This window comes from Giraffa tippelskirchi, chromosome 1 (genome assembly GCF_054371585.1).
Source record: "Giraffa tippelskirchi isolate mGirTip1 chromosome 1, T2T-mGirTip1v1.2.pri, whole genome shotgun sequence".
Classification (NCBI taxonomy): domain Eukaryota; kingdom Metazoa; phylum Chordata; class Mammalia; order Artiodactyla; family Giraffidae; genus Giraffa; species Giraffa tippelskirchi.
Window position 1 is genome coordinate 160,741,384 of NC_137275.1, and position 21,996 is coordinate 160,763,379.

Here is a 21,996-nt window from a genome sequence, read left to right on the forward strand (position 1 = left end):
TCTCTAAGTCTGTGAGTCTGTTTCTGTCTTATAAATAAGTTCATTTGTATCATTTTTTAAAGGTTCTTTATGTAAGTGATATCATATGATATTTGTCTTTTTCTGTCTACTTACTTCACTTAGTACAATAATCTCTAGGTCTGTCCCTGTTGCTGCAAATGGAATTATTTCATTCTTTTTAATGGCTGGGTGATATTCCATTGGATATACATGTACTAGATTTTCTTCATCCATTTATTTGTTGATGCACATTGAAGTTGCTTCCATGTCTCAGCTATTGTAAATAGTGCTGTAATGAACACTAGGGTGCATGTAATCTTTTTCAGATATATGCCCAGGAAGTAGGATTGCTGGGTCATATGGTAGCTCTGCTGCTGCTGCTAAGTCGCTTCAGTCGTGTCCGACTCTGTGCGACCCCATAGACGGCAGCCCACCAGGCTCCTCTCTCCCTGGGATTCTCCAGGCAAGAATACTGGAGTGGGTTGCCGTTTCCTTCTCATGGTAGCTCTATTGTTAGTTTTTTAAGGATCCTCTATACTGCTCCATGTTGAGTGTACCAATTTACATTCCCACCAACAGTATAAGAGGGTTCCCTTTTCTCCACGCTCTCTCCAGCACTTATTGTTTGTAGAGTTTTTGATGATGGTCATTCTGACTGGTGTGCAGAGATATTTCATTGTAGTTTTGATTTGCACTCATCTCATAATTAGCGATATCGAGAATCTTTTCATGTGCCTCTTGGCCACCTGTATGTCTTCTTTGGAGAAATGTGTTTGTAGCCCTTCTGCCCATTTTTTGATTGGGTTATTTGTTTTTTTGACACAGCCACATGAACTGTTTGTAAATTTAGGATACTAATCCCTTGTTGATTGCATCTTTGCAAATATTTTCTCCCATTCTGTGGGTTGTCTTTTCATTTTGTTTATGGTTTCCTTTGCTGTACAAAAGCTTTTGTGTGTAATTAAGTCCCATTTGTTTATTTTTGTTTCTATTTCCATTACTCTAGAGATGGCTCAAAAAAAATATTGCTATGATTTATGTCAGGGTGTCCTGCCTATGTTTTCCTCTAAGAGTTTTTATAGTATTTGACCTAACATTAATGTCTTTAACCCATTTTGAGTTTATTTTTGTGTATGGTGATGAAGAATTTTTAATCTCATTTTTTACATGTAGCTCTCTAGTTTTTCCAGCACCATTTATTGAAGAGACTGTCTTTTCTCCATTGTATAGTTTTGCCTCATTGTTGTAGATAAATCGACCATAGGCACGTGGGTTTATTTCTGGGCCTTCTATCCTATTTCACTGATCTGTATTTCTGTTTTTGTGTCAGTACCTTACTGTTTTGATAACTGTAACTTTGTAGCATAGTCTGAAGTCAGCGAACCTGATTCCTCCACCTCCATTTTTCTTTCTTAAGACTCCTTTGGATATTTGGGCTATTTTGTGTTTTTCATACAAATTTTAAGATTTTTTTTTTTTTGTTCTGGATCTGCAAAATTGCCATTGGTAATTTGATAGGGGTTGCATTTAATTGTAGATTGCCTTGGGTAGTATAGTCATTTTGACAGTATTGATTCTTTCGGTCAAGAACATGGTATATCTTTCCATCTGTTTGTGTCATCTTTGATTTCTTTCATAACCATCTTATTGTTTTCAGAGTACTGATCTTTTACTTCCTTAGGTAGGTTTATTCCTAGATATTTTATTCTTTTTGATGCAATGGTAAATGGGGTTTTTCCTTAATTTCTCTTTCTGATACCTAATTTTTAGTGTATAGAAATGCGACAAATTTCTGTGTATTAATTTTGTATTCTGCAACTTTGCCAAACTCATTGATGAGCTTCAGTAGGTTTCTAGAAGCATCTTTAAGATTTTGATGTGAAAGTTGGACCATAAAGAAGGCTGAGTGCCAAAGAATTGATGCTTTAAAATTGTGATGCTGAAGAAGACATTTGAAAGTCTCTTGGACTTCAAGGAGATCAAACGAGTCAATCCTAAAGGAAATCAACCTTGAGTACTCTTTGGAAGGATTGATGCTAAAGCTGAAGCTCCAATACTTTGGCCATCTGATGCAAACAGCTGACTCATTGGAAGAGACCTTGATGCTGGGAAAGACTGAAGGCAAAAGGAGAAGGGGGCAGTAGAGGATGAGATAGTTAGATGGCATCACTGACTCAGTGGACATGAATTTGAGCTACTCTGGGAGATAGTGAAGGCCAGGGAAGCCTGGCATGCTCAGTCCATGGCATTGCCAAAAGTTAGTCATGACTTAGCAACTAAACAACAACAGCAGCAATATATAGTATCATGTCATCTGCAAACAGTGACAGTTTTACTTCTTCTTTTCCAATTTGGATACCTTTTATTTCTTTTTCTTCTCTGATTGCTGAGGCTAAGGCTTCCAAAACTATGTTGAATAAAAGTGGCAAGAGTGGGCATCCTTGTCTTGTTCCTGATCTTAGAGGAAATGCTTTCAACTTTTCACCATTGACTATGGTGTTAGCTGTAGGTTTGTCATGTATTGTCTTTGTTAAGGTATGGTAAGGTATATGTTAAGGTATGTTTCCTCTATAGAAAGGCACTCTTTTATAAGCAATGGACATTAAGCCAGAACTTCTGTAGTGACTTCACTTCACTTCATTTCACTTCTGTAGCCATTGTGCCACTGTGAAGAAGCCAATTTGAAGAACAACTGACTTATGGAGAAGAGGAAGCTGAGAGCATCAGGGGAACAGCACCCAAACTGGATCTGGAGCCCAGGTGTGATTCTCTTGAAAGCTTTCATTCTGCAGGACTTTCACTTACCTTAGCCCATAAATTCCCTTTGTTGCCTAAGCCAATTTGGATTGAGTTTTCTGTTGTTAACAAGTAAGTAGCTGATAGAGGTGCCCTCTTGAGGGAAGTAACATGCGTCTGGTGTACATACTGGGCAAAACTCTGCCTGTGGACATATTTCCAGCGGAAATAACATGTTCACCTCTCTTGATGGGGTTTTGGGAGAGGAATGCATGTATCAGTAAGGACTAATCTTAAACAACTGCTCTCTTGGACATCCTGACCAAGTCACCTCCCACCCCACCTCAGCCTGAAATAAAGCACTCGATGTCAGCTAATTACAAATGAATCTTTATTGAGGGTTACAATCTCATAAGAACAATTTTTTTTTTTTTTTTTACATTCCAAAGTCAAAGACTTTTGCAGATAGTTTTTGAAGAATTTTAGAAAGTAAAAATGTGGCCAAATGTGGTAAAAACAGTTATGGTTTGAGAGAAACTCCAAAAATGGGTTGAGTATAATGATAGACCAGTGCTTCTCACTTGGGAACAATTTTGCCCCCAGTGAACATTTTTAAGTTGTTCTGCCTCAAGGAGAGGTACTACTGTAGTGGTTTATGGGGCTGAGCCCAGGGCTGCTGCTCACTCTACAGTGCACAGGACAGCCCCCACAACGAAGAATTACCTGGTCCAAAGTGTCAGTGGTGCCACAGTTGAGACATCCTGGGCTAAACTTAGGTACAGTCGGATGATTCTGAAATGTATGAGATTTTTTTTTTTGCCTCAAACAGGGTAGGGGAACATTATTTAGAACTTGGATGACCCATTAAAAAGATGTTCTCTCTTTGAACAACAAAAACAAAACTGGGTTTTGTCCAGTGGATAACAACAGTGAATGCAGTATCAGAGGGCACTGTGTAGATTTACAGACCTAGGAAAAAACAAACAACAGTAGATTGCATTCAAACTGAGATAGATCAATTCAGGCCATCCACATTCTGGCTGCATTGTGAACTCACAGGTACCCTTTACTTTGCAAAGTTTTTATTTTGCTTGTTTTTTCATTTCATGAATGATATGCTTGACCATTTCTTCTGTGATAATTAATTCCTGTGATCTTGGTCCCAGATTTGATTGTTTTCATTTGTCATTAGTGCAATTTATAAGAGGTTTTAGAATGTATGGTTGTAGTTTAACACTCTTACAGTTAGAGTGTTTTGGAAAACAGGGGCTATATGGTCCCTACTGTGCTAGTTAAGTAGAAATGCTTATTAGAACATAAGAATTTTAACCTGGAAGTTACAACTAATCACTCAGTGAGTTGTAAAGTATGTACTGTTTCACCATGATTAATTCCATTTTCAAAGTTTTAGGGGTTTAGTTGAAGTGGATAGTTGATATATCTAATGGTTTTTACTTGGCTATGTGTGTAGTTTAAATTTGTATTATATTGCTGCTTGCATTTCTTGAAGGACTGAGTTTCTAAATGGGTATGCAACCTGGCTCTTTGAGAAGGTTTTGTCCTAGTGTCTCTAAATCATTTTAGAAAGATGTTTGTGAGGAGTTTGAATGCTGATGACTGTATCTGGAGTATGGAGGGAATCCTTTGTTTTCAAGCCCACTTTTAGGGTTCTTTGGTGGTTTGGAGGAGGTACAAGTAATTCTGAACTCTTGAAGGATGGGGTGGCTTAAGGTGGGAGTAGATACCAGAGGGGTGGCCAAGTACAATTGAGGAAGGTATTTGTGTATCATTTGAATTTGTATCCCATAAGCAGTTAGTAAACCATTCAGGGCTTTGGATTAAGAAGTGATGGGATCAGATATTTGTCTTCAGAAATATGATTATTTGAGAAGGTGACCATGTCTGTATAGTATCTAGGGATCACCCTATGTGGTCCCTGTAAGCCTTTGTGCATTGAATGGGTGCAGGGAGGCAGTGTAGGTTAACAGTCATGAGAGAAGATGTTGGAGCCAATCTTCCTGGGTTCAAATCCTGGCTCAGGCACTTACTAGCTGTGAAATTTTGGGTAAGTCATTTAACCTCTCTCTATGCCCCAGTTTTTTTCACCTGAAAAATGGGGATAACAAGTACACTCCTTATAAGAATTCAGTGCACTCATACAAGTAAAACAGTTAGACATGTGCCCGGCATATAATAAATGCTCAGGAATTATTAGCCACTATTGTTAATAGTAATAACATTTATTGCTGTGGTTGTCATCAGTAGCTCCTGTGTAAAAGAGGGGCAAAGGGATTATAGGTGCAGGCCCGGGATTGGGACAGTGGAAGGCAATGGTTCTGGACCCTGTCCGCACACTAAAAATCCCCTGGAGAACTTTTAAGAATATCAACCCTGGAGTCCTACTCGAGATCAATTCAACAACAGTGTCTGGAAACAGGGCCTGGGTGTGAGCATTTTTAAAGCTTCCCAAGTGATTTGCATTCTAATTATAACTCACTTGGTGTCCTGCCCATGGGAGACAAAGGGAAAGCTGGATGGAGAAATTTGAATGGAATGCACCCTGAGGGAGACAGGGATGTCCTGGTGGCTGCTGGAGAGGAAACACAAGCAAATACCCTGCCAGCATTCCAGAACAGCCTCCCTCTCCTCACTCTGTGTGTCCTGCCCCTGGCCTGGCCCCCCACGTTCAGCTAGATTTGTCAGCTGTAAGAGAGCCAAGGACCATGGGAGCTCAGAAGCACTGCACAGCCAGACTGCTAGGACCCCAGCTGGCATCTACCTATCAGTGATGGATTATGGATTATCTCCAGCCTCATGCCTTTACGCATCAGCCTCCCAACAAGGACTTGCCGAGCACCTTCTGGAGCGCGGTTGCATGCCAGGTGTCTGGAGGGCAGCAACCAGATAGCAGATGTGGCTGCCATTGGGGAGTGAGTTGCTATTGTGTTGTTTGCCTTTTCTACAGGAGCCAAAATTCAGACTTGTTAAGTGGTAATTGACAGTCCTTTCTTCTAAGGAAGTTTCTCTTGGGTTTGCTGCCAATAGGAAGTGTATTATTCCTCTGAGCACTACAGCATTCATTTATCGAGTGCCCACTCAATTATGAGGCACGACAGAGTTTGCCATCTAAGAGAGGAAAGACCACTTAATGATTCCTAGAGTCAGAAGTCTGGAATAAATGAATAGACAGATCAAAGAGTTAAGGGGAATCCATTGTAATTGGACAGGCACTTTAAGCACGAGTTGGGTCTTCCACTGAAATCTTAAAGAAGCCTTTGAATAAGTTGTGTAGCAGAGAAAGTATCTTTTTGAACATTACGCTACAGTAATTTCAACTGACCATCTCATAGGATAAAATGTGAGGGTTGTGGTTGTTTTGCTAAACCATGGTGGGAATACACACAAGCTCTGGAAGAAACTGGAATTCCATTTTGAGATCTTAAGCATTATTTCCCCCACCCCAAGAGAAATGGAATTCTCTCAGTATGTTTACCACAGTCATTTCTTGGGGGCTGATTGTTTTACTGGATGGACAGTTCCTACTTGTGAGGGAAACAGAAAAGCTTTACCCTTTGGGAGAGGTTTCCTTCTAGAGTTGAAGAAAAGTTCATGGTTATTGATCCAAACTGAAGGACGAGTGATGGTTAATGACCCAAATCAGACCTTGTTCCTGGGATCTGTTTTGGGAAGAAGAAAATGGAAGGCCGCTTGGAAGCACAGATCAGCGGTCTGATGGAGATGAAGTTGGGTAGGATACCAGGATTGGATGAGGGAGCTTGGGAAATGAGACCTGGCTGAGAACTCTGTTGAATCTAATACTTGCCTTTGACCTTTTTTTTTTTCCTCTCACTTTTTGGCTACACAGATGGCATGTGGGATCTTAGTTCCCTGACCAGGGGCCAAACCCATGCCCCCTGTAGAGGAAGCACTGAGTCTTAACTGCTGGACCTCCAGGGAAGTCCCTGCCTTTCACCTTCTTAACCGTAACACCCCAATGTCACCCATATCCTTCTTTGCAATCAAAACTTACTCCTTTCCTGATATAAATAGTAAACAAAAATTACGGTTTAAACTGTTGCCATGTTTGTGAAATGAAATTGAAATATAGGAATACAGGTGTTTTAATCAGGTTCTTTTGGTGAGGTCCAGAAAGGTATCTCTTCTGTGAATAAGTGACTGAAAGGTAGGTGAATCATTGTTGAGGTTTCTCTCTTGACTTTCCTTCCCTCCTCTCTTCTGTTTGTCAGAGATTCCCACAAAGAACAAAGAGATGAGGGGAGAAAGGGCAGGCTGACTGGGCATAAAGACTATGCAACCACTCCATAGAAAATCTCAAAAGGTCCTGAAAGATCTTCTCTTCCTTTTATAGTGATTCCGTAGCACTTGCCTGGCTAGTGGGACAGTTTTCTGAACATGAGACAATAACAAAAAATGATGGTTATGTCTTACATAGTGTGAGAAGAATATCTTGAAATTGAGCACTGCTTTTCTCCTAAGAAGGTTCAAAGTACTTGACCAATACAACATCATTACTCCCTGGGAGGAGACTGTGGACAGACTTTCAGGAGAAGAATCTCTCTTCATCAGTTTGGAAGGAGATCAAGCAGAGATCAGTGTCCTGACTCAGCTTAAGCAAGTGTCCCGGAATGGTTGAGTTCTAAATCTCACACAGAGAAAGACCGGTATTAATACTAAACACGGCCAGTTGAAGTCTACCTTGTGGTGCCTTGGTGAGCTCTGTGTCTCATGCTTTAAGAAGGCACACTGTAAGTTTTTCTCATTTCTTATGCTTTTTTTGCAAGTCAGTCAGTATAGTTGCGCAGTCGTGTCTGACTCCTTGTGACTCCATGGACTGCAGCACGCCAGGCCTCCCTGTCCATCACCAACTCCCGGAATTTACTCAAACTCATGTCTTTTGAGTCAGTGATGCCATCCAACCATCTCATCTTCTGCCATCCCCTTCTCCCCCCACCTTCAATCTTTCCCAGCATCAGGGTCTTTTCCAATGAGTTAGTTCTTCGCATCAGGTGGCCAGAGTATTGGAGTTTCAGCTTCAACATCAGTCCTTCTAATGAATATTCAGAGGACTGATTTCCTTTAGGATGGACTGGTTGGATTTCCTTGCTGTCCAAGGGACTCTCAAGAGTCTTCTCCAGCACCACAGTTCAAAAGCATCAATTCTTCAGTGCTCAGCTTTCTTTATAGTCCAACTCTCACATCCATACATGACTACTGGAAAAATCATAGCTTTGACTAGACAGGCCTTTGTTCGCAAAGTTATGTCTCTGCTTTTTAATATTCTATCTAGGTTGTTCATAACTTTTCTTCCAAGGAGCAAGCATCTTTTAATTTCATGGCTGCAATCAGCATCTGCAGTGATTTTGGAGCCCAAAAAATAAGGTCTGTCACCGTTTCCATTGTTCCCCCATCTACTTGCCATGAAGTGATGGGACCAGATGCCATGATCTTAGTTTTCTGAATGCTGAGTTTTAAGCCAACTTTTTCACTCTCCTCTTTCACTTTCATCAAGAGGCCCTTTAGTTTTTCTTCGCTTTTTGTGATAAGGGTGGTGTCATCTGCATATCTGAGGTTATTGATATTTCTCCTGGCAATCTTGATTCCAGCTTGTGCTTCTTCCAGCCCAGCGTTTCTCATGATGTACTCTGCATAGAAGTTAAATAAGCAGGGTGACAATATACAGCCTTGATGTACTCCTTTCCCAATTTGGAACCTGTCTGTTGTTCCGTGTCCAGTTCTAACTGTTGCTTCCTGACCTGCATACAGGTTTCTCAAGAGGCAGGTCAGGTGGTCTGGTATTCCCATCTCTTGAAGAATTTTCCACAGTTTGTTGTGATCCACATAAAGGCTTTGGCATAGTCAGTAAATCAGAAGTAGATATTTTTCTGGAACTCTTGCTTTTTTGATGATCCATCGGATGTTGGCAATTTGACCTATGGTTCCTCTGCTATTTCTAAAACCAGCTTGAACATCTGGAAGTTCACGGTTCATGTACTGTTGAAGCCTGGCTTAGAGAATTTTGAGCATTACTTTACTAGCATGTGAGATGAGTGCAATTGTGCAGTAGTTTGAGCATTCTTTGGCATTGTCTTTCTTTGGGATTGGAATGAAAACTGACCTTTTCCAGTCCTGTGGTCACTGCTGAGTTTTCCAAATTTGCTGACATGTTAAGTGCAGCACTTTCATAGCATCATCTTTTAGGATTTGAAATAGCTCAACTGGAATTCCATCACCTCCACTAGCTTTGTTCGTAGTGATGCTTCCTACGGCCCACTTGACTTCACATTCCAGGATGTCTGGCTCTAGGTGAGTGATCACAACATCATGATTATCTGGGTCATAAAGATCTTTTTTGTATAGTTCTTGTGTGTATTCTTGCCACCTGTTCTTAATATCTTCTTCTTCTGTTAGGTCCCTACCATTTCTGTCCTTTATTGAGCCCATCTTTGCATGAAATGTTCCCTTGGTATCTCTAATTTTCTTGAAGAGGTCTCTTGTCTTTCCCATTCTATTGTTTTCCTCTATTTCTTTGTGTTGATCACTGAGGAAGGCTTTCTTATCTCTCCTTGCTATTCTTTGGAACTCCGCATTCAAAATGGTAAAGCTTTTCTTTTCTCCTTTGTCTTTAGCTTCTCTTCTTTTCACAGCTATTTGTAAGTCTTAGACAACCATTTTGCCTTTTTGCATTTCTTTTTCTTGGGAATGGTCTTGATCTCTGCCTCCTGTACAATCTCATGAATCTACATTCATAGTTCTTCAGGCACTCTGTCCATGACATCTAATCCCTTGAATCTATTTGTCACTTTCACAGTATAATTTTAAGGGATTTGATTTAGGTCATACTTGAATGATCTAGTGGTGTTCCCTACTTTCTTCAATTTAAGTTTGAATTTGGCAATAAGAAGTTCATGATCTGAGCCACAGTCAGCTCCCAGTCTTGTTTTTGCTGACTGTATAGAGCTTCTCCATCTTTGGCTGCAAAGAATACAATCAATCTTATTTTGGACATCACCATCTGGTGATGTCCACGTGTAGAATCTTCTCTTGTGTTGTTGGAAGAGGGTGTTTGCTATGACCAGTGTGTTCTCTTGGCAAAACTCTATTAGCCTTTGCCCTGCTTCATTCTGTACTCCAAGGCCAGATTTGCCTGTTACTCCAGGTATTTCTTGACTTCCTACTTTTACATTCCAGTCCCCTATAATGAAAAGGCCATCTTTTTTGGGTGTTACTTCTAGAAGATCTTGTAGGTCTTCATAGAATCATTCAACTTCAGCTTCTTCAGCATTACTGGTCAGGGCATAGACTTGGATTACTATGATATTGAATGGTTTGCCTTGGAAATGAACAGAGATCATTCTGTCGTTTTGAGATTGCATCCAAGTACTGCATTTTGGACTCTTTTGTTGACTATGATGGCTATTCCATTTCTTCTAAAGGATTCTTGCCCACAGTAGTAGATATAATGGTCATCTGAGTTAAATTCACCCATTCCAGTCCATTTTAGTTCACTGATTCCTAAAATGTCAGTGTTTATTTACTCTTGCCGTCTCCTGTTTGACCATTTCCAATTTCCTTGATTCATGGACCTAACATTCCAGGTTCCTATGCAATATTGCTCTTTACAGCATTGGACTTTACTTCCATCACCAGTCACATCCACAACCAGGTGGTGTTTTTGCTTTGGCTGCATCTCTTCATTCTTTCTGGAGTTATTTCTCCGCTGATCTCCAGAAGCATATTGGGCACCTACTGACCTGGGGAGTTCATCTTTCAGTGTCCTATTTTTTACCCTTTTATACTGTTCATGGGGTTCTCATGGCAACAATACTGAAGTGCTTTGCCATTCCCTTCTCCAGTGGACCACGTTTGATCAGAACTCTCCACCATGACCCGTCCATCTTGGGTGGCCCTACACAGCATGGCTCATAGTTTCACTGAGTTAGACAAGGCTGTGGTCCATGTGATCAGATAGGTTAGTTTTCTGTGATTGTGGTTTTCAGTCTGTCTGCCCTCTGATGGAGAAGGATAAGAGGCTTATGGAAGCTTCCTGATGGGAGAGACTGACTGTGGGGGAAACTGGGTCTTGTTCTGATGGGCGAGGCCATGCTCAGTAAATCTTTAGTCCAATTTTCTGTTGAAGGGCGGGGCTGTGTTCCCTCCCTGTTATCTACCTGGGGCCAAACTATGGTGGAGGTGATTAAGATAATGGCAACCTCCTTCAAAAGGTCCCATGCATGCACTGCTACATTCAGTGCCCCCAACCCTGCAGCTGGCCACCGCCGACCCACACCTCCACTGGAGACTCCTGGACACTCACGGGCGAGTCTGGGTCATTCTCTTGTGGGGTCACTGCTCCTTTCTCCTGGGTCTAGTGCACACAAGTTTCTGTTTGTGCCCCCCCAAAGTCTGTTTCTCCAGTCCTGTGTAAGTTCTGGTGGCTCTATGATGGGGTTAATGGCGACCTCCTCCAAGAGGGCTTATGCCATACCCAGGTCTGCTGCACCCAGAGCCCCTGCCCCCACAGCAGTCCACTGCTGACCTGTACTTTCACAGGAGACACTCAAACACAGGTCTGTCTCAGTCTTTGTGGGATCCCTCTGAGTGTCTCTGGCGGGTATGGGGTTTGATTCTAAATGCGATTTCACCTCTCCTACCATCTTGCTGGGGCTTCTCTTTTGCCCTTGGATGCGGGGTATCGCCTCAAAGTCACTCTAGCACCACGCAGCCACCACTTCAGTGCTACCATCTTGCTGGGGCTTCTCTGCCCTTGGATGTGGGGTATCTCCTCACAGCTGCTCCAGCGCTGCGTAGCCACTGCTCCAGCGCCTACTGTCTTGCTGGGGCTTTTTCCAAGGGGCCATGCTTAAATCTGGCTTCCGTCCATTTTGTGGGAGCAAGGCAAAAATAAAATGATAGAACAAAGCAAGAGACACCAAAAAGAATTTGTATTTTCATGGCAACACCCAATTGTCTCACCTCAGCAAAACCTGGAGTCTTAGAGATTCCTTGAAGAGAGAAATGGAAACATACCTCCCTCTGTTGTTCTGATTAGGATCTATGGCAAAGGGTGGTCATTAGAAATTCCATTAACTTGAAGGAAAAAAACAAACACAGTTGTTATTATTTTTCTTTCTGTCTTTACAAGGGAAATTTAATCACATCCAATAAATTTACTTATTTTTGTTTTCTTCATTCCACTTCTCAATCCCCACCCTGCCTTCTGCCTGGCTGTCTTAGGAGACTTGGGAGGTCCTGCCTATGGCAGAAAATTCACAGGATTTGAAGAGGAACGGAAAGGTGGCTTGTAGATCTAATATCATTTCCTCAAATCAAGGTCCACTTCAGGGGAAGATTCACTGGAGGAATTACTAGAAATATTGCAGCAATGATTATTTAGAAACTGAAGGTGAAAACAGGAACTGTTTATCAGTAGGTCAAATTCTCTTCCCATTTCCTTTGACTCTGATATGAATTGGCTTCAGTTTGTCTTTTTCCACTGACAGGTGTGATACCTTGTCAGATAAAGTAGCTATTACATTAGAATCTTTATTTTCTTAATCACTGAAATATCTCTGGAAGGAAATGGTGCTGGCCATTTAAATCATTCTATAAATACTTGTCCTGTGTCTAGACCTGGCAGTGTACTTAGGTTTACAATCACAGCAGCAAACTCCGTGCCTTTTTGTGTGGTTACCAAGATTTTTGGTAGGCTGTGTTTCTCTTTCCAAATACCTCCTTGTTAATTAAAAAAAAAAAAAAGAAAACAACTTCCTGGGGGTATAGTGGAAGTGTTTGATTGATTGAATTGAACTGAATAAGAGACTCTGAATGTTTGTGGCATTTATTTATACAGTTGACCCTTGAACAACTCAGGGGTTCAGGGTGCCAATGCTCCAAACCTGTGCAGTCAAAAATCTGCATGTAACTTTTGATTCCTTGAAAACTTGGCTACTAATAGCCAGCCTACTGTTGACCAGAAGACTTACTGATAAATAGTCAAGTAATACATATTTTGCATGTTAAATGTACTGTATACTGTATTCACAAAATAAAATAAATCAGGAAAAAGAAAATGTTATGAAGAAAACTGTAAGGAAGAGAAAATACATTTACAGGACTGTACTGTTTTTATCCATACTATATATTTACATTGTCTGTTTAGAAGATGCTGCTAAGTTGCGTCAGTCGTGTCCAACTCTGTGTGACCCCATAGACGGCAGCCCACCAGGCTCTGCCGTCCCTGGGATTCTCCAGGCAAGAGTACTGGAGTGGGGTGCCATTTCCTTCTCCAGTGCATGAAAGTGAAAAGTGAAAGTGAAGTCGCTCAGTCGTTTCCGACTCTTCGCGACCCCATGGACTGCAGCCTACCAGGCTCCTCCGTCCATGGGATTCTCCAGGCAAGAGTACTGGGGTGCCATTGCCTTCTCCTTTATAAGATGAGTGGTCTGTTAATAACCTATGTCAATACTGTCTTATATGATAGAAAACTCTGTAGATGTTATACGTATTACTAACACTATCGTGACCCCATGGACTGTAGAGTCCATGGAATTCTCCAGGCCAGAATACTGAAATGGGTAACCTTTCCCTTCTCCAGGGCATCTTCCCAACCCAGGGATCAAACCCAAGTCTCCTGCATTGCAGGCGGATTCTTTACCACCTGAGCCACAAGGGAAGCCCAAGAATACTGAAGTGGGTAGCTTATCCCTTCTTCAGTGGATCTTCCCGACCCAGGAATCGAACTAGGGTCTCCTGCATTGCAGGTGGATTCTTTACCAACTGAGCTATCAGGGAAACCCCTTTCATATGATAGAAAACATTGTAGGTGTTATATGTATTACTAACACTAGCATCAAAAGTAAGAAGATAATGTACAAAGAAATATATATGTATTTATAAGTGTAACAATTCATGCATAGATAATGAAGAAATGGCAATATTATTGCTCTGTGGTAGCCTAGTGTAATCAATATAATTGCTTCACAGTAGCCCAGTGTATCGGAGAAGGCAATGGCACCCCACTCCAGTACTCTTGCCTGGAAAATCCCATGGACGGAGGAGCCTGGTAGGCTACAGTCCATGAGGTTGCTAAGAGTCAGACACAACTGAGCAGCTTCACTTTCACTTTTCACTTTCATGCACTGGAGAAGGAAATGGCAACCCACTCCATTGTTCTTGCCTGGAGAATCCCAGGGACAGCGGAGCCTGGTGGGCTGCCGTCTATGGGGTCGCACAGAGTTGGACACAACTGAAGCGACTTAGCAGCAGCAGCAGCAGCAGCAGCCCAGTGTATACACTAGTGAATGAGTCATTATAAAAATTTTATGGCATACAGTATTAGTCATATTCATATTGGATATTATATTGTATTGGAAACACTGTTACATTTAAAAACAACACTTACCTGTGATGATAGGCTGATATGCAGTTTCTCCAGTTACTAGAGAGGGGCATACTGTATGGTAATGTAATTCTTTGAAAACAAAGTTATAAAACAGTAAGGAAACTAATGCATGATTAATTTTATATTAAATATCACTCACTTTTATGCCAGTATAAGGATAGACTCATATCTGTATATGTTTCATGCATTTACAACATACATTTTTCTTAAATTTTTGTGTATCTAGGCTTTGCAGTTTGCTTGCATGTTTTTCAAATTGTCAAAAGTGTCCAAAAATTTTTCTAAAATATTTATTGAAAAAACCTGTATGTAAGTAGATTTGTGCATTTCATACCAATATGTTCAAGGCTCATGTATAGTTGGACTGCCAAATTCACCTTCTCAGCTTTCTCTGTTGTACACATTACTCTTGTCGAGAAATTTCTGGTATCGTTCCTTCCAAAGGCTAACCTCCTTAATATGCACACTTGGGCTTCTTCCCCTACCTGTCCCTGTGAGATCATCACCCCCTCTTCCCCAGAACCCCCTGCTATGGTCATGTGTTTTCTCATGGCTTATTTTTGTCTTTGGTTGCTAGTGTCATGTGAGACAGAGTCTATGAAATATTAGCCATTATATACATGTTGTCATATTCAATAAGGTTGAGGATCACAAAACATTATTCTTTATTTGCTGTATAATTTTTCCCTTCTGTAGTGATTTTGACCTTCTAAGGTTCTGTCCAATCTGTTCAACCGTGTTGACATTCCTGTAATGTTTGGGATCACAGCCATGGAGCCCACACTGGGAGGCTTCCGTGCATACACACGTGAGAATGATCTGTCCCCAGCCTGTACTGATTGTACCTTCTGTAACCTACTGAAATTCCTACTGGAATTAGAACTGAGACGCCAAACGCTTGAAGCTTTCATTAAGTTCTGTCCTTTGGAGCATGGACCTCTCATAGATGTGAAGCTTTGTACCAGAATCTTTGTATAACTTGGCAGTGTAAAATCTGGGACCAGACACAAACACTTATCTTGTGCTAAAGTTGCTTCGTGGAAAGAAGTTAATAGTGGGGTTCCACTGTGTGTAATTTAACCACCGAAAGTGATCTGTGGTACTTGTTCATTGATAGAGATTATGCAGAACAAGCGCCATTCTTAAGGGATGAACCCTGATGGGTGGGCACTAGGGGTCCACAGCCCTCCCATGCATGCAGCCTGGAGGTGCTCCTGTGCAGGTAGCAAACACTGGTTTCTGGGTCCCAGGAGCCCACAGCCTTCCTCACTCACAGAACTGCATGCTGCTCACAGGTCTCCGTTAGTTCTGAGAGGTGGGCGGGGCGGGGTGGGTGCGGCGCTGTTCCACCAGCATCTCGCATGCTCTCCTGGAGTTCAGGGGTGCCCAGCAACGAGAAATACTGAGGTGCCCACGTTCAGGAAGGGAATGAAGCATAGCCTGTGTCAAAGTGACGTGGAACTTCAGAGCAGAAAGAGACCTTCCTGTCCTGCTGTGACGAGGAACACACACACAAAAGCGGCATTCTCGAAAATTCTTGTTCTTTCCCAAGCTCTGCAGGACCTTTGAGGTCAGGAATGCTGGATGTTCGATAATTCCAGTATGCAGTCTGCAGCCCCTCCATAAAATTCTAAATTGCTTGGGTATGTTCCATTAATAAGTAGCTGAGTCAGTAACAGGTGAGAGTGTGTGCATTTGCGTGTGTGTGTGTGTGTGTGTGTGTGTGTGTGTGTGTGTGTGTGTGTGTGTGTGTGTGTGTTAGAAGGATTTCTGGCCACTATTGGTTATACTGTCTGAATTGCAAGTACTAACCTCTTTGCTTATGGGGAGGAGGGGAGTGACTCTGGTTACTTTATTTAAGAAAGAATGAATATATGTTACAACCTGTTGTAAAATATATTTTATTCGGCTTGGGGCTTGTTTGACTCAGGGAAGCTTTGTGGTTGTTTCCATTTTCATTGCTTTGATGTGACCTGACCTGTGCTGGTGTTTGGATTCAAAACCTGGAGTTGGATTCTAGGCTCTGCTGCTCACGAGCTCTGTGTCCTTGAATAAACTCCTTCTGGGCCTCACTTATTCAGCTGGGGGAAGGAGACAGTTCTTGCTCTCCCTATCTCTTAGAGCATTTCATCTGGCTCCAAGGACAGAAAGTGCTTATGAAGGAGGCGAAGGGGGAAGTACTAATAAATTTGCTTAAGGACTTTTGGGATTTTCCTGGTAAGGAAGGAACCAAAATCTCAACCCTTTCTTAGTCATGTCAGGCTATAGAAACCTTTAGGGTGGGCTGAGTGATCTATAGGAGTATAAAAAGTCCTCTGTAAAAGCACTCAGGGTAGAAAGAAGTGTTGGATGTGAGCCGAGGTGCTGGATGTTGCCTTGTTCCAAAAAGCAAAGGGTTTGGCCTGGAGAAAATGGCCCAACTGGGTGAATCTAGAAAGATGGCAGTTGCAAGCCCAAGTCACATTTGGCATGTGGCACCCTTAGCCAAGATAACTCTGAGTAAGGAACCCTCCTTCTTTTTATCTGAAGGTCCATATTGCTCTGTTTGGTGGAAAAGGAGTGTTCTATAAAACTGAGTGCTATCAGTTTTCCCCTCTAATAAGAAATATCTTAAAACATTCCTTCTCTACCTTGAAATGAAAGTCATAGATGATAGAACATACACACTTATAATCTGCAAAAAAGAATCATCATAATATCCTAAGTATAATATAAAGAAAAAATGGAAACCAATTTGTAATAAAGCAGTATGGCCCAACTATACCAGAAGACACAATACAAAGTCAGATATTATATGTGTAGGATCTCTGTGAGCTCAGTGGCCACATATACCAACCGGTACAGGTACAGTGGATTAAAGGCTGCCATATTACAAGTGGCATAGCTGTCAGTGATATGATTTTCTGAAATAGTGATCCACAACTGGTGATGTCCCAAACACACCCAATAATTTTCCGTTTACTGGACATGATAGCCACATTCCTGCAGATTTCAGTATAAGTTAAAACCTTACCAAGACCTTGTGTGCTTATATATAAAACAGAATCTAAGCTCAGATAATTATAAACAAGGGAGAAAACTTTTCTGCTTGGTGGAGTATTTTTGGGTGTTTGAGTTATGTAGGTCATAGTTCTTGATGAGTAAGAGGTATTACCTGCTTTGCAGGATGTCTAGAATCCCTGGCCCTGCCCACTAAAAGCTGGTAACATACCTTCAGTCATTGTGACAACCAAAATGTGCCCTTCTAATTTTAAGATACTCTCTGGAGGTCATGCCATTCTTAATGAGAAGTACTAGGGTAGAGGTCCAGAGAAGGCAATGGCACCCCACTCCAGTACTCTTGCCTGGAAAATCCCATGGATGGAGGAGCCTGGTAGGCTACAGTCCCTGGGGTCGCTAAGAGTCGGACACGACTGAGCGACTTCGCTTTCACTTTTCCCTTTCATGCACTGGAGAAGGAAATGGCAACCCACTCCAGTATTCTTGCCTGGAGAATCCTAGGGACGGCAGAGCCTGGTGGGCTGCCGTCTATGGGGTCGCACAGAGTCGGACACGACTGAAGCGACTTAGCAGCAGCAGCAGCAGCAGGGTAGAGGTCAAGCTTACCTCCACTGCTCTAGAGACAGTTGGAAGTGACCAGGCCTTCCAGTGAAGGCATTGATAGCCAATGGAAGACTTTACTGAACTTCATGGGACCCCATGTGTATTAGCTTGAACTGCTATAACGAAATACCCCAAATTGAGTGGCCTAAACACCAGGAATTTGTTTCTCAAAGTTCTAGAAGCTGGGAAGGCCAAGATCAAGGTGTCTGCTGATTTAGTGCCTCTCTTCCTGGCTTACCTTCTCTCTGTGTCCTCACATGGCAGAGGGAGAGTTCTGGCCTCTCTTCCTCTTCTTTTTTTAAATATTTATTTATTTGGCTATGTCAGTCTTAGTTGCAGCACATAGGCTCTCTAACCTGCACACAGGCTTAGTTGCTCCATGGCTTGTGAGATCTTAGCTCCTCTACAGGGATTGAACCCACATCCCTTGCAAGGTGGGTTCTTAACTACTGGACCACCAGGAAAGTCCTCTTCCTCTTCTTACAAGGACCCTAGTGCCATCTTGGAGGCTCCACCCTCATGACCTCATTTAAACTTGATTATCTCCCAAAGATCTTACCTCCTGGGCTTCAATGTATGAATTTTGGGGTGATGCAAACAATAAGTCCATAGCAACAGGTTTCCTGCCTTTGTTTTCTAAAACAACCATCTTCTGGGGTCAAAGGAGACATTGGAGTTTTGGTTCTAGGGGCTACCTAGGAGCAAGCAGGATGAACAGACCCCTTGTTTATGAGGAAATCCCTAGGGAGTTCTTAGATCCACTGGAGTAAGCAGGTACTGGAAAGGGAATGTAGACATTCTGCTCTTCTGGACAACTGGAGTCCCAGTCAACTCATGTTTAAGAGCCTGTACTCAGGAGTTAGATCTGGGTTTTAATCCTGTTTCAGTCATATGGTAACTGTGTAACCCTGGACAAAGTACTTAGCAGCCTGAGTCTCAGCATGAAAATGGGCATAGACCTGTCTTGAAGGTTGGTGGTAAAGAGTAATGAGATCTTCTAGTAAAAAGCTTTGCAGGATTTCAGGCACATAGTTAGCATCCATTAATCTGTATTGCTGCTTATGGTCATGCAGTCATCCTTTGAGGACTTATTTTTGTGGGGAAAAGCATTCATCACAGCTGAGATTGCATAGAACAACTCTGTGACAAGGTAGAGTTCCATTTCTACAGAAAAAGTGATGGGAATCTTTCTAGAAAGTAATTTAGGGGGTAAACAAGCCAACTCTGGTTCATATTGCATGGAATGTTTTAAATATGAAAGCAAGCATCTTCCCTCTTACCCTTAATACATAAGGAAATTTCTGCTTAATGCTTCATACTCAGTCCCAAGGGACTACCCAGAACATTATGATCATTTATACAATAATCTTTATACAGTTGGAGGTCTATGCAATGGCTGCCTTGGAATTACAGGTTTGCCATCTCATGTTGACTTGTCCCTAGCTAAACAGAGTTAGAACCAATTACTACTCTGTTTGGAAAAGGCCTAGAACAGAAATTCACGGGATTCTTCCTTATCTATACTATTTCCCTTCAAAGTGAATATTAATGTGTGCTTGTGTTGATGCGAAACAAACAACCAGGTCCTCTCATGCACATACATTTCCCTGGGACAAATCACTGAGAAAAACTGTTGGGATGTATTTAATGAAAACATTTTGCTAGCTCAGAAATTCTTAAAGAGATCCAGCTTTCTTATGGAAAACAGCCCAGGATTCTTAGAGAAAACATTGAAGGTTGGAGAAATGTTCTTTTCCTTTATCAGTGTTGTTTTGCCAAAGAAGATGCTGTGACTGTCTTCTTCACTGAAGAGTGAAAGGAAGTTTTCATCGTATGCTTCCATCAGTCCGCAGACACTTTTTCAAACTTGTTTTTCTTCATAACATTAAGTCAGATCCTTTTCTTATAACTCTCTTGTTTCATAAAGACTTTAAGACAATTAAAAAATAAGAATAGGATTTCCCTGGTGGTCCAGTGGTTGAGAATCCACCTGCCAGTGGTGGAGACATGGTTTTGATCCCTGGTCCGGGAAGGATCCCACATGCAGCGGAGCAGCTGAGCCCATACACGGCAACTACTAAGCCCGTGAGCTGCAACTACCGAAGCCCATGCGCCTAGAGCCTGTGCTCTGCAACAAGAGAAGCCACCACGATGAGAAGCCCATGCCCTGCAATGACTAACAGCCTCCAATTGCTGCAACTAGAGAAAGCCCACACACAGCAACAAAGACCCAGCACGGCCAAAAATAATCTAAAAAAGATAAGAATATAAAATATAATGAGGACTGAGGACAACAACGAGAAAGAAAGCAAAGTTGAGTGTAGAACATGTGTGCCTATGGGGTGAAAATTTGGCTCTGGGCATCTCAGCAACCAGGGCAAAGAGGAAAGTTTAATTTGGTTACATGCTTTTTAAAAAATGTTTCTTAGAAGCTCAGTTATCCCTGGCACTGAGAACAGAATTAAGTGTTCTCAGAGGTACAAATAAAGAGGATATTTTCAGCTCCGGTGATCAATTTCCTCAAATGCCCCCACAGTGACTGCCACTGAATTATATAGGACTGCTTTATAGAACATCCCTCATGGCTGGCATTTTGCCACAGTATGATTCTATAAAGGAAAAGAAAGAGTCTTCAGGCAATTCTCCATTTATACTATGTATTTTCAAATGAACCTTTGCAAAATATTGAGCAGCAAAGACTTGGAGGTCATCTTGGATGAGTAACTGAAAGTCAATTCTTTGCAGATAGGAAAGTGCAGAGACACAGACTTCAAAGAGATAAGCTGGGCCAGAGATGACATTCTTTTATAAATATAAAAAGGAAACCCAAAGGTATGGGAGCCAGAAGAGAAGGCTGTCTACCTCTGCATGTTGAAGGGCAACTACATCAGAGAAGATGTAGATAAATTGGGGGAAGGAAAAAAAAATGAGTGATAATTTTATTACCTTAAGATAACTGCTATTAAGCAGTTTTGCATGTCCCCCCTCCCCAGCCACCCCATCCACCATGGTCAATGTTAACAAAATCAGAATTTGCATATAATTTTATATCATTTTTTTCATTTAAGCAGCATTAAATAAGTGACTGTATTTTATATTACTGGAGCATGTTGGGGGCTCTGATATGATTTCTACCATGGTTCCAGGCCTTCCATGAAGTGTCGTATACTCACATGCTGTGAGAAAACAACACTTTGGGAAAATTGGGAAAAGAGGCTATTTAAATGGATTGGTGATCAGTAAAGAGATCAGAGTGATACTATTTGGCAGGTTTTTCCCTCTTTTAAAGTAGCTTTCCTGGGAGTCCCATTTCTCATGGTCAAGAATTTTCCTTTTTTTTTGAAGGGGAGGCAAAAATTCATTCCTGATTACAGAGTTAGACAGCGATGTTTACATTTAAACTAGTCCCCACATACAAACACTTCCCAGTAATATACTGCTCATTTTGTTCAATTTTGTGTTTCTCCGTCCCAGAAACAAACCATTTCTGATGCCTAAAAACAACCGCAAATGCACTGGACTCATGTCTTGAATGACCTCTAGGTTCAGATATTTCTTTGTTGACCTTGTATAGATTTCTTTATCCCTTTACTGTATGGCTTTGAAACGTATCACTTTTTTTTTCTCTGCAACTCTGAATTACCTTCTGTTCCAGGAAGGGGTACATAAATGCATTTTCTTACATTGGGGTAGTTTTCTGCTAGCCAGATGCTGTGGTTGGATTTTACCTTCTCCCCGAAGCAGAGTGTGACTGTCAAGTGAGGAGGCTAAGCTTTTTTCTTCCTATCAAATGTGGCTTATAGAAATCAGACCCAGTGTAGGTAGGGTGGTTGCTTTGTTCTCTGAGAACCTTAAAAAGTCAGGGCAGGAAATCTGTCAGCGGATTGTCTCAGACAATCCCTTTTATACTAAAAGATGATTTCTTTTGAGGAAACTTAACCAAATGTGACTTGAAACTTCTAAATTCTTCCTTTCCCAATAAATGAATTTAAGTATCTGAAAAGACATAATAAAATTAGAACCTTTCAATTGATATAATTAAGCAGCAGGAGTTAATAAGAGGATGTATTTGGCCAGCAATTAGTTATGAATTCTCTGCCATTAGCAGTATTCAGTTAGTGAGAGGAAACAATCAATACATGTTTGAAATTTTTTCTTCTCTCCAACACTGAAAATTTGATAAGCTGCTAGTTTTGGATATTTAAAGTCTCATGAAAGAAAAAACTCCAGTTTTC

General features: G+C 41.5%; 1 long non-coding RNA gene across 2 annotated transcripts in view; it reads left to right on the forward strand.

The window, feature by feature from the left end:
• The window catches only part of LOC145510685 (uncharacterized), a 171,146-nt gene that overhangs the window by 14,614 nt on the left and 134,536 nt on the right, over positions 1-21,996 (forward strand). The window lies entirely within an intron of this gene.